General features: G+C 48.7%; 1 protein-coding gene across 11 annotated transcripts in view; it reads left to right on the forward strand.

Moving 5' to 3' along the window:
* LOC135903907 (leucine-rich repeat-containing protein 24-like) overlaps window positions 1-12,758 on the forward strand; it is a 1,007,861-nt gene that overhangs the window by 882,477 nt on the left and 112,626 nt on the right. For all 11 annotated transcript variants that reach the window (XM_070535219.1, XM_065434365.2, XM_065434370.2 and 8 more), the window contains one exon: window positions 6,187-6,278. The gene's annotated coding sequence lies outside the window, so the exon portion shown is untranslated. The remainder of the gene's footprint in view (window positions 1-6,186; window positions 6,279-12,758) is intronic.

Below are 12,758 nucleotides of genomic sequence, written 5' to 3' on the forward strand. Positions count from 1 at the left end.
TTTGTTTGTTTGTTTGTTTGTTTGTTTGTTTGTTTGTCCGGCCAAATATGTCCATCCTGCATCTTTACGGAGAGTGAGAAAGGTGTGAAATATTTCATTACCCTTAGCGTATGACTCTGCTTTCCAACTGACGCCACAGGAAGCCCGAGGAATCTCTAAATAAACGGGTATTTGCTAAAATGATTAAGCTGACCGCGCTGTCTTTCGGCTCACTTCGCTTCTTCGTACGCCTACCTCGAAGCCAACCCCACCCCCCCTTACCACATCCACACAACACATGCACGCACACACGCACACACGCATCCCTATGGCGACCCACCATTTTCTTTGGGCTTGTGCTTTTGTGATTAGTCTGCGGCCATTTTTGTTTCCGAACAGGCAGGCGAGTTTGTGATCAGACCTCTGGTTTCGTATATGTGCTCGTAGTCATACTTTGAAGTATTTGCACTGCTTTACGTCGAACTGGCAAGGTCTGCAAGTAGATGAAGTGATAGAGGATCTCGCTAGTCCGTAATGCGTAAACTTCTTACCGTTTACAGATTACGGGACCGCGGACACCAGTAGTAAGGCTAGTAGCGACATTTTGTGACAATTTATCCAACTAGAATACATTTGCAAAAAAGAAAGTGTGTTGCGTGAACGTTCTCGCCGAAGGAAAATCATAAAAGGACTACATGTTAACAAATTATGTGGCTATCCAATGCTTGGCACCAGCAGTTAAGTATAGTATAATAGGTCACTGCAGTAGTAGCTTTGTGTCCCCTCTGGACTGGCCACTCTGTGTCACAATATATCGCTACTAGCGTTGTTGCTGACGTACGGCTATCGCACACCTCTTCGGTAACTCGGTATTCTACGAACGGCTATGAGTTTACGTACAAGCTAAAACTGTCTATTGTCGCTGCTTTCGTAGTCCGATTGCTTTTCGGTTTAAGCTTGAAACAGAGATCATGTTGTCGAGAGCCGCCTCCGTCGCTGGTTCGTTAAAGTAGGCCGCCCACTATGCATTCGTGTAGGACGGGAAAGCTGCCAATGTCTGGGAGCGCTCGCTCGCTTGCTTGCTTTCTCGTGCGCTTGTCATAGTACGTCCCGGACATTGGTAACACAATGGATTTTACGTCCACAGAGAGCTTCGCGATTCGTAAGCGTGGCCCTGCTGATGGGCTATTTATTTAATGCGACGGCTAAGCGGAGCTTTCTTTTCTAATGCGCACACAAGGCTCTACGCCACATGCGTAGGCACAGCGCATTAGACTTCTTCAACTTAACACATTAAAACATGTTAGACGTCTACATAAAATGCCATGACATTAGCGAAACTCTCGCCATGTTTGTCTGATGCGTGGTCTGACTAGTGCGTAGTCTGACGAAGACTGCCCAAAAGCAGAGTGGAAGGCCGACGGCTACCGCACGCCACGGTTAACGTGTACTTTTTGAAGATGTAAACGCGACGAAGAAATCGAGTGCAAGATGGCTGAGACCTCTCGGTAGCAATTGACGCGACAGAGCTCTGACTGCTTTTCTAAGGACGTCCATGTTTCTAACTATAAAATTAGCACTCCGGTTTTCAAGGCTTAGTAAACATTAAATATAGTCCCGTGGCTCGCTCTTCTGGGTAGAAATCTCTCCGTTTAGTCACCACTGAAACACATACGCTATTTTCGAGTTTGCCGCTGCAGGGTTATTGCTTCGTCTTGCGACTTCGGGAGCCTCCTATTCACTGCAGGCACTGAATGAATATGCGCTGGCCACAAAAGACACATTACTGCGGCATCGTCGAGAACATCGCATCTCGTCTTTGAAGCGTACAGGCGCAGACTGCTCCCTTGATTGCCGTCAGGCTTGCGACTCGGGGGTCGACGGCCGGGCAACGCGAGTCGGCTCGGGGAGACGCGCAGGTTCCGCCCGCTGAACGCACTGTGGTTCGTGCCTTATTCAAATGACGCTGCCATTGCGCTTGGATAGCAGCAGCAACAGCATCTGCGGCGTGCCGGCAGCGCCCAGGGACACTTTTGCTGCTTGCATTCACTCCGCGCGTCTGGACCAGCAGTTGTTCCAAGGACGACGGCGCTCACCGCCCCGCGGTCGAACGCGACTCGTGGACGCACTCTCGCGCGTGCCTCTGTGTGCATATGCAGTGTACACCACAGCTGCGGGGGCGCGAGGCGGCTAGTGCACTCTGGGAAATTGGTTCAGCCGAGCGTTTTTCCCACACGCTGTCGCCTCCGCGCTTTCATCCGATCCAAAGGAGACGTTCTCTTTCCTTCGGTCTTTCTCGACGTTTTCCCTTCGCTGCGGAAAAAAAAAGCAAAATTATAGAAAAAGTTGCGGCCGCTGCACTGGCCTGCGGTCGTACACACTTTCGTCCTTCAGCAGTTGTTGATCTTCCTTGCCCTTTCTCCGTTTGTTGTCGCCTTTTGTTTTTTGCTTTGTTTAGTTTGCCTGGGCTGAACAAGCCGCGCCTTTCACTCCGCACGCTCGGCGTCTTCAAGAATACATGAGGCTCCCGTGAGGCGCCCCGTGCTAAGCACCGCGTTATTACCGTGTTGCTTTCTTTCTTTTCTTTTCTTTTTTTTAATATTTGGCGCGCACTGCGCGGGTGTGCAGCATCCTCTTAAATGTCGCAGCAATTTGTGCGCGCCTGCCCGCATCTACGACGTGCGTGTGGGGTGTTTATGTACTCGCTGGAGTTTACGCGTTGCGTTGACGAGCAGTTCGTAAACTTTTCAGCGCGGCAGAAAGTGTACTGCCGTCGGCTAAAAGATTGCGGATAAAGATTCCCGAGGAAGGCACCCAAACTACGCTTGCGGAAAAGACGTGTGTTGGGAAATTGATATGTGGGCTGTGCACTTGTGTGAGCCGCCGCGCATGTTTCGGCTCCTTGAGCCCACATGGCAAAGATTTTTGTTTTATAATTCCTCGCCACGGGTCTAAAAACTTAAACTGGCGAGCGCACGTACCACCGATGCGTGACCACGTGGAGTGCGTGACCACGTGGAGTCATTGCGTATACGCGTGGACCAAACTTTCCGCAAAATGAGGCCTCTCAGAGTTCCGCGGCGAGATTTCGCTTCGCGCGAATCCTCTTCGCCTCTGCTTGCTTTTGCGCGTCGTGGCGAAAGAATATGAACGCACGCGAGAGAGCGTGCAAAAAGGGTATCACGCCGGAGAGCAAACATGAAAGTCGACACACGTGGTAGAGGTCTGAAAGATCAATCATAAACGTGTTTACGATATAGCGTCGCTTCTGGAAGGTCTCGAAGATACTTAAAACATTGTTCACAAACGAACCGGATTCGGAAATCTATTCGTGCGTCAGAACAGTTCATAAAAAAATTGGCAGACGCTTAAGCTTCGCCTTTAAGAGTAGAACGCGATAGCGTTAAAGGGTCCCTGACTGCTTCTTATGCCCTCATTTCTCACCACGACCTGCTTCTCATGCTCTCGGCGCCGACAACGACTTGCTTCTCATCTCGCTTCAATTTCTTTATTTCACACAATCACTTTCTTCTCCCCGCAATGACGTTTTTTTATTGCACACCACCATTTGCTTCTCATCGCATCGCTGTTTACTTTATATGCTTTGATCGGACTTTCTCACTCTTGCAATTTTTTTGCTCCGATACAACATTCTTTTTGACATCCTACGCTATCGATCACCAATCACTAATTACCAAGTGAAATTCAATCAGTAATCACTAATTACTGCTACACTCATGTATACTGAATCATGTGACACGCTGCTCTCTATTAACCAACACATCAATTCAAATTCGATGAACCATCCATATACTCACAAGCACCTGTAATTAACTAAATAATTAGCATACGCACTCATTAACGATACCATATACTCAAACTACAACCTTCTCCCCGATGCGTCACGCATATACATACATCCAGATGTTTAATTTCAATGAACCATCACAAGCCTTTTATTCAATCTAATTACTTCATTCCTAATTAGCATAATCGCAGTTACCATTTACGCGTCAGTACGTTCCTCTAAGACGCTTTATCAAGTCAGAACACAACCTGCATATCGATACATCCCACATATGCATACGTTCGTTTGTTTAAATACAATGAATAACCCCAACAGTCGCATTCACTTCAGCTTCATTAGTCCATTTTTAATTACCGTGCTCATAATTACCGTGCACGCAACACTACATTTCTCTAAGACACTTTGCTAAGTCAAAGACCGCAAAGCAGTCACCACGAGGCCCTCTAACCCGCTTGGACCAGCGAGCCTTCGTGGCCGTTTCGCATTCTGAAGGTCCTGGGTTCGATTTCCGCCTAAACCCCAATATACTTTCCAGTTCAATTACTTTCCTTTGGTCACAGGTTCCTTCCTGAGACATTTTGCGCCAATGAGAACATTCTTTGACATATTAACGAATTTCACTAATTCTCTACTTCCATCGGGAGTTCTCGCTCACGTCCAAGGTACGGCCAACGCTCGGTTAACGCACGAACAACACCGATGACGACGTATTTTCTGCGTAACGGGGCCCATAAAGCTATTGCCTTAAAACGGGTGCTGGCCAGCCCAGGTAGCTAGCGAACGAGATGATGAAATAAAAGTGGAACCGCTTGCCAGCGAGAAATGGTCCCCACGAACGGAACGTTGCGTGAATCTGATTCCAGAACCTCAGCAGCAAACATAATGTATACTTGTAGCCGGTACTTCACTCGAATATAGCGGTTCCGTTGCTGTTTCCCACGCGAGGCATATAGAAACGGGACCTAGGGCGCTATAACGTAAAACTATTCCAAGCTTTTCTATTCCAATTTTGAAATCAGCCCTCCGCGATTGGTCAAAAACTTTTTGGACCACCCCCACTTCACCTGTCTGTCACGCGACATCACGAAAACCGCGATAGCTCCCCATCTGATATGACGCGTACACACTGATTATGTATGACTTGACCGAACAAAAGAAAAATAGTTATTTCTGATTCGACGCCTTTTCGCCATTAGCCCTGCTATATTTGGTCAGAAGTTTTAGGGCTGCAGCCGCTTCACCTGCCTGTCACGAGACGTCACAAAACCGCGAAAACTCACCACGTCAAAGTGACGTGTACGCGTGAAAGGTGCATTAAAATGCCGAACAAAATTGAGTTTTCGTCTGAATAGCCGCAGGCTGCCCCGTTTCGAAAGGAATAAAAGATAGCTGCCGCCGATTGCTCAGGCACTGGCTACTCGAACCTGCCGGAGAGCTTGGGTTTATTCGCGTATAATAAAACTTCTTGCGTGGCCGTGTAACGTTTTGGAGCACTTTCGGCACATTTACGACCTCGTTCTGCCAACTCTTCTTTGCTGAGGATCCGTTTTAGCGTCATCCTTAAGCTCCCGTTGCGTGCCGCCGCGATTTTCGACCAGCCACTGCAAGCCAAGTAAGGGAAAGCGGACCAATCGCATAGGCCGTCACCACCCTCTTCATCCGGTTATCGATTTTCAGTGCAGTAGTTCGGCCCCGTTGAATCCCTCTCCCCTTGAGAGTGCACCTCGCCTCTTGTCAGCCAATTAGATAAGATAAGCCGCTCGATGTAGGCGATGTTATTTGTTTTTCAAGCAAACAAAAGTGACCTATGAACGGGGACAGCGTCTGATTGGTCTCTTCAGACAACCCTGCGAGTGACCGCCCGATGCTTGAGTCGGCGGTTACGCAAATTTGACGTCAGGAGATTGGAATAAAAACATATTGGAATAGTTTTGCGTTATAGGGCCCCTAGTTGAGTGAAGTAACAGATAAATTCGGTCAATGCGTCCCCTTTGTCTGGCTGGTTCGACATCTTGGTTAGCAGCGGTGTCTACTTCCTCCAGCGAAGCCAGGTCAGCTCTGACAGCTGGGCGTTCCGCGTGCGCGCGTCAGAGCTCGGGCAGTGCTCACAGCCGCCAGGCGCCCCAGCTTTTGTAGCTCGGCGTTCCTTCAGTCTACGCCTCTTATAGCCGCTGCTAGCAATCTTGTCGAACACGTGCCCTCGAACCTTTGAGACACCTATAAGAGTGTGCCGTGCTGAGGAAAAGTGAACGTACCGCAAACTGCGGCATGCGAGTTTATCGTCGCTTTGTGCTTTCCCGTAGTATGCAACTAGTTTACTGATTTCTTTTGCGAAATCTCGCATGAAACAGGCGGAACTCTATAAGTTGTCTCTCTGTTTCTTTGTTTCTGTTTTGCAGAAGACTCATCCCTGGCGCCTACATTTATCCAAGAGCCCATCACGGCTATCTGCATAAGTTCATCCAGACATCTATACAATTATCCATCCAAGGTAAGAGTAAAATCTTACGTTGTCACAATCCTTCCAGCGCAAGCAATCTGCAGACGCACGCCGAGGAGGGCGGTTAGGACTGTACCTTAACCGTTGCAATTGTTGCAGCAGTTCGACCCAAAGGGCGAAAACAGTGTCAAATATATGTCGTAATTACGCGCATCGGCATTCAAAAGTATTACATGCTGCATAGACTTTGTAAAACATTCCAAGTGGCGCGTGAACAGTCTGCTTTGGAGGGCCTTGCACTTGTGCACCTCTGTCCTGTGTGTTTCACGTCGTGATTCTCTGGCATTACCTTAACTGCAGTCAACTCGGGCCTGGTTCATCACCGCAGCCGCGGCCCCGCGATGCCACCTATTGTTACATTTAGTTCTGTACACCATTTCTGGAGACCCATGCAGTGCTGCTAGTGCATGGTGCGGGTCGCGTCGGCGCCACAGAGGAAAAATGTCTAGTCAAGGTGCTCGTCCACTGCTCTCCCATAGTGTCCATGGTGCGCCGCCTAATCAATCCGTAATCCTTCGTTAATGCTGAGGCAAAAGCGAGCTCAAGAAAAGACAAAGGATGGGAATGTCAAGACAGAGGGCTCTGTACTGTGCCATTTTCTTCTCGCGCGCTCTCTTACCTCGCGCTTAATTTCGTATCAGCCTTGAAAAATGAGCCAAGTAACCGAACTGCATTCATTAACTACGCGACGGGCTAAAGATAGGCCCGTCTCCCTATTTTCATTCCTGACTGCCCGACGCGATTCGTATTCGTCGATTTGGTAAGATGAATTATAGCGCTTTTCTCGATATACTGCTGGTATAATTTATCTAAGCGTGAATTTTCAGCCACGATTGTGAAAACTCCGGAGCTGTGATTGTAATGCGGCAGCCGCGTGGGACGCACTTCCGACGTATTTCAGACATGGCATCGCTACGAATCGGTACGCCAATCTTACGCCGTGCTATCAAACACACTTTATCGTAAGTGAAATGTGTACGATGAGAAATCCGTTCTACTATTTAACCTCACGTAACCTGCTTTGGCCGATAATACAGCGCGGTATTCGAATATAACTTAAATGAGATACTCCGACGCCTGGCGACGCTACGTTAAAAATATACATACAGGCCTGTATTATAGAATATGGAACGATTCTTTTCACTTTATTTTCCGTTTTACTTCTACTTCCATTCCCGCTATTGCCGATATCCGCCGCTTAGCAGGGCGGAATATAAGAAATGAAAAAAAAAATAGGACTAAAATAAACCTTACGTAGTACTGTACCTGGAATGCGCTCTGTGGCGTTCGCTTCCGGTGCCATATATAGATGGTGCCAGTCTATGGTCCTCTCGCCAGATATTGGCGAAATATCTGGCGATGGGTTGTCGGCGTCGAATTTTTTCTCATGGCTTTGACCAACATCAATTTTGTTTAGAAATAAATATATTTTTATTTTGCTTTTCGACTTCCTACCGAGGAAAGGTGACAAAGTAAAAAATTCGGCTCTGCAGGAACAATCGCGCGCATTCCTAAATAGAGCAGGCGTCCCGCCGCGCGTGCTGACTTCTCTGCGTCGATGGGCTCAGTGCGATAGACACCGAAGAGCCAGCAACCGAGCTCGCGGACGCGTGTGGACCCGGGCCTGGCGAGACGGCGAGACTTTGGCACCCGAGTTTGGCGCGGCCCATCGGTACAGGGTGGCGCGAGCGCGCGAATTGCATGCCGCCGCCGTGCCGGGCCTTCGCCGTGTAGCCGGGCACGTGCTCCGAATGCCCGGCGAGGTTTAGGCCCCACGTCGTCACCGTCGTTCCTATGAGGTCGTTCGCCACACACCCCTTTCCTCCCTCTCCGCTGCTCTTTCTTTTTCGAAGCGGGCGAGCGACGAAAGCGCACGGCGTTCTGTTGACGAGCGCGCGCGCGCTCTGTGTGCCGTTGCATGGCGATGGGAAGCGGGTGTGCTCGTGCTCTGAATATCGGCCGCGTTTCCGTTCGGTGTCAGTAGAACAGTGCAGCGCTGCGCTAGCCAGCGTTGCAGTGTCAGCTAATCAGAAGGAGCTGTTCGCTTCCTGAGGGCGAAACAACACTATTCGCGCGATCGAGACTGGCCGACACCCGCGCGCCGGACCATCAAGGTGGCCAACAGCCCGACACCACAGATGCCATGTTCGCGCTACCTTTCGCTAAATTTGTGCGGCTCTCTGCGAGCCAGGTAACGCGTTAGCCCGGGGGTGGACGAATGGACCGACCTGCCCGTGCTTGGAAGGGAGGTTCGTGATTGGCCAACCGGTACGTAATTATGTGCATTGGCCTATCGCTCGAGCGAACGAGATTTAGATAAATGAGCGCGCTGGTGCTGGTCCCTTACTGAAATATCATACGAATCAAAGGCTTGTAGCCAATCCGTCTCTTGACTGTGTACCTCCAGCTTGCACAACGATGCACGCTTTTATAGAAAGAGGTGGTCCTTTGCGAGCTTGCCTCGGCAAATAGGCAGGCGGAGGGGTGGCTTGCTGGCTGGCTGACTAGTTTCTTGCGCGATACACGGTGGCGCTGTTGCCGCCTACCGGAAACTGACTTGCCCCGAACTATTGTTGGCAATGAAGGTGGAATTATGAATGTGGCTCAGAATGCCGATACGTTTCGTTTCGATTGAGAATAAGAAAGAAAAACGTGACGGGAGATGTTCGGCCGAGCAACAGCTCCTTTCGGTTATTGTGCACACATTCTTTGGCAATTGCCTTCCGAGGACGCTTACTTGCGTGGAATAAACAGAAAACAGATATTAGGGTTTATATTGCTGCGCCTGATGGATAAAGAAATAAGTCATCTTAGTAGGTGTTGGGGTTGTTGTTGTTTCTTTTCTTTTTTTACTTTTGCGTGTGAATCTGTATGAGCCTTTTATCTGCCTTTTGACTGCGCATGCGCGGCCCCTCCGCTTTCTTGCAAAGTATACATCAAAGCTTAGTTGTAAGAGCGCGTCTGTCCTGTCCATATCGTTTCTTTCCGGCCTTATTCCGCTCAACGACACAACACGATGCACCAACGGGACCCAACAGTCAGCGACTCCGATATTATATTTTCTTTTGCCATCACTCCGGCAAATATCTTTCCGAGGACGTTATATTTTTCTCATTCGATATTTATAAAACACGTGGCTAGAACTCCAGTGGTCGAATTCACAAATCTTTTCGTTCGTAAGTACTCCTTTCCATTGACCAGTGGCCCTCGCTGATGGTATATCGAACGTCGGGTTTGACGGGAATTTGCTCTTACGAATTATTCTAGCGTAAGAGCTTCTTGCCAATGGTGCCAAAGATAGCAATTGCCAAAGATAGCAATTGCACCCCTAACGACTTGCCAGGCTTGCATTGGAAACGTGCACGGCTGCAATTTCGGGGTCCACTTCTTACTTCTCGTATTAACGTGCCTCCGCTTGGCTTTCAGCGAATCGAATTAAGAAAAAGCGTTTACGCTGTAATTGTTCATAAGAGCCAACTATAGACAATCCGGACGCTGGACAAACTATCGTCGAATGCGGCCAGCAAACGGCAAGGACCACTTACGAGCTGAAAGCCTTGCAAATTTGGCCCCTGGGGCAGAAACCACAATGAGTTTTACTCTCGATAAGTCTGACATAATGATTGGCTGACATCGTCTCTTATGACAGTATATATATATATATATATCATATGGGGGGGGGGTGAATTTGTGTCATGTATGCTTTTTGGCTATCACAAGCTTAATGGCAAGGTCTGTCTAGCTTCACATTCAGTGCTCGTCTCACTTCTCCCGCGCTTAAGTTGACTCTAACCATAGGCTTAACTTTGCTGCAAAAACACGCCGAGTTGCTCCTATAGCCCTAGCCCTCCATTTGGCTTTGCAGAAAGCGATGCTTGGCAATCGGCGCTCTTGAAGGTTGATAGGACAGAGTTAGTGAAGAAGCTAGAAATCAGTCAAGTTTATATCCTTGGTCTTGTTGACTCAGTCGTGCACTGTCCGCGAAATAGAGAAAGAGAGAGAGAGAGAGAAAACGAAGTGGTATGGGAGGGGCCGGCGATGAAAAGAGATGTCATTTCACGATGTAGTGCACAGAAATGGAAGTCGTAAGGGGCCGCTGTCAAAGCGCCGTTTTCTTTTTCTGATATATACAGGCCTTGGCGATACTTAATAGCTTTAGTGAGTCTGCGAGTGCATGGCTGTTTGCGTGATCACACCGGCTTCCCATTAAACTCAGCATCTCTCTCAAAACAGTGTGTGTCGAATATGGTATGTCGTTCTCACCTGTCGCTAGCTGCTGCTACTTTTATCGCTGCTATTAACAGCTGATTGCTCAGGAAAGTTCGAAGTGGAAACTGCGCTCGTAACAATGATGATGCATGGAGTTTTATTGCATGAGTGCCAGATATGGCCCAATAGCGTAACAAGCGTAATGGACTGTCGCCGTGGGAAATCAACAGAACAACCCAAACTTCACATATCCGCGATTTTGTCAAACAGGGGCTTTTTTTCTTCTTTTTGCTGACGAGGCGAGCTAGTAGCAATGCCAAGGTGTGTATTTAAAAAAAAAAGAATATGCAAATCAATGCGTGCGTGTTGCTATCCTAAGGAGGCAGCATGCACCGGTTTTTCCACTTCACACTCTGATCCCAGTGTCTTCAATGCAAGCTATTTGAAAGGTGTTTCGCTTTGTGTGTGCTGCGTTTCCTCAGATATTTGCATAATATTGTATATGAGATGGGTTCTCCGAAAAGTGGCGACGTCGTACGTCGGCCTCCTAGAGCTTTTCTGAAGGTTCAAGTTCTCAGGCACTTTTGCACATTTTGCTGGTTTAGGCACTGCCGTGTCGATTTAATTGAGCAGATGGAACAAAACGTGCAACTCTTCTGCGGCAAGAAACATCGTCATAAAGAAATAAGAAGAAACAAACGGTATACCTGCGACGTGCCATTTCACGCGGGTAACTGAATCCGCGTGTTGTTTCACAGTCCCCGTTGTTTTTCGGCCGCGACGTGGATGGAGATATACGCGAATCTGCAAATCCTTATTGATTCCACTGACTCCGCCTGAAAGACCAGCTCGCACTTCGAAGGGTGCAGCCGTGTTTATGCGTCAATGGAGCTACTCAGAGACGAAAAGGGTTCCCACATCCCACCGCCTTTATATCCCAGTTGTCACACGTCTGTACAGTGTTCGATTTTAGCAATAGCAAGTCGTACTGTAGGGCCCAACCTGCGCGGTAGAAGCAATCTAAATCTCTCGGCTTGTAGTTTCTGCGATGTCAACGCGGACTTAGTCGTCTAGGTGCGCGAACAGCGCTCGGAGGCAACACATCTGCAATCGCCCTTTGCCGCTGTTATCGGACAGCTTTGCGCGCGCAAATAGATTACACCCGCAAGAATGTCAAGTGTCTCCGTTCCGGAACTATAGCGTCTGTCATGCGTGTTCAAGCTGTTGAGCCATCTGTACTGGGCCTTTCAAGTAAGTTGGAAATATCCAAAAGCTCATTTCACCTGCAGCTACTTCGCACCAGCATTGGCAAGTCTTAACACAATGTCTGCCAGCATATTCGTATCAAATATGCGTATTGCGAAATGCCTAACTTCTCGCCGTGCAATATTCAATCATAATATTACACTACGGTGTTGACTATAGGCATTCTCGTTAGTTCCGACTGCTTGTATCGTGTCCCGCAACCGAGACCTAAAAGCAGATATTGCAAGCCCAGCCTGAAGAAGTGTCCTGAAGAAATTACAGCGCATGACGTATGGACCGTTATGTTATTTCTTAGTCATATTTTTGAATTCATATTTAAGTAATTCGTCCCTTTCGTGCTTTTTAATTCGTTCATGGGCTAGACAGAGAAAGCTTACTTTCTTCGCATTTCGTTACTGGAAGAAGCAGCCGCTTTTGGACGGACAGGAAGTACGTAGCATACGACAGTGCGTATGCTACCTAGTGCGTAGATCAGGTAGCATGCGCAAGTGCGTATACCTCACCTAATGGCATATACGCAGCCTCTTCCTCGTCTTAATATTAGCATTCGCATCGTCTTCGCCATCGGCTAGTCGTCATCGCCTGGTTACGGTCAATTAGCTTGGTGGCACCGAATACTGCGATACGGGATCCAACGTGCCGCACTTGTCTCGGCGCTTTCCCTTTGAGCCAACCGCCGTGTCGCACTTGCGGGTCCTCCGGAACTCCGGACTGCCATGATCAAGAGCCGCCACTTTCACCTCTGCCATTTCCATTCATCGCGGAGATGCGTATAAGCGCTGAGCTGCCGCTGAGCGACGCACACTGGCATCTTTGCTGCTCTGGCATTCTCCTTATCCTTTCGAGCTCCCCGTGGGAGTCACCTTTCCAAGTTCCGTGCGCGGTTGCTGCCCGCGCACGCTGGAGCGATGTTAGGCAAAAGAAAATAGAGGGAAAAAACGACTAGGAAATCAAGAAGATGCAAGAGTGGTGGCCAGAGGACGGGCGGCCTCTCCT

Source organism: Dermacentor albipictus, chromosome 3 (genome assembly GCF_038994185.2).
Source record: "Dermacentor albipictus isolate Rhodes 1998 colony chromosome 3, USDA_Dalb.pri_finalv2, whole genome shotgun sequence".
Classification (NCBI taxonomy): Eukaryota; Metazoa; Arthropoda; class Arachnida; order Ixodida; family Ixodidae; genus Dermacentor; species Dermacentor albipictus.